The following is a 577-nucleotide window of genomic DNA, read 5'->3' as shown; positions in this document are numbered from 1 at the left end:
GGGGAAATCAACAACCACTCCTCCTCATCACACCTCCCACTACAGCGGCTCTGGGTGCGGGTTGAGCCACTCATTAAGCGGGATACCCGAACGACCCCCTTGCCCAACGGCCCGTGCGCGGGAATAGCGTCAATGATCAACACTTGTGGCTTGAAGAACTCACTCGACACTACATCAATAAGTGTTTTGAATACGACAAAAGTAAAGCCTGAGCTTCCCTGTTCAATAGGATTTTTCTCTTTTTTCTTCGTTACAAAAAAAATTATTTATATTTAATGTGCATTCCTGAAATATACTAATTCAGGTTTTAGAACTACAAATAACAGAAGGAGATGATGTAGTTGAACAAGCTGTCCAATGGAGAATTTAAACCTCAAATTATAACCCTATGCAGCCTTACCTGGCAACCTCACTCAACTATACAAGGAAACGATCTATCCATCATTCCAGTACTTAGTAACTAATATCGTTATCAGTGATCACAGTTTACAACAGTCTCAAGTAACGCGCATCTTCCATCTCACATTAGATTAAATACAAGAGAAGATCAATATCATTCAAGCTTAAATAAAGTCAC

Source organism: Penaeus monodon, chromosome 24, assembly GCF_015228065.2.
Source record: "Penaeus monodon isolate SGIC_2016 chromosome 24, NSTDA_Pmon_1, whole genome shotgun sequence".
In the NCBI taxonomy this organism is placed as follows: Eukaryota; Metazoa; Arthropoda; class Malacostraca; order Decapoda; family Penaeidae; genus Penaeus; species Penaeus monodon.
The sequence above is the reverse complement of the archived record's forward strand: the minus strand, read 5'-3'. Positions refer to the sequence as shown.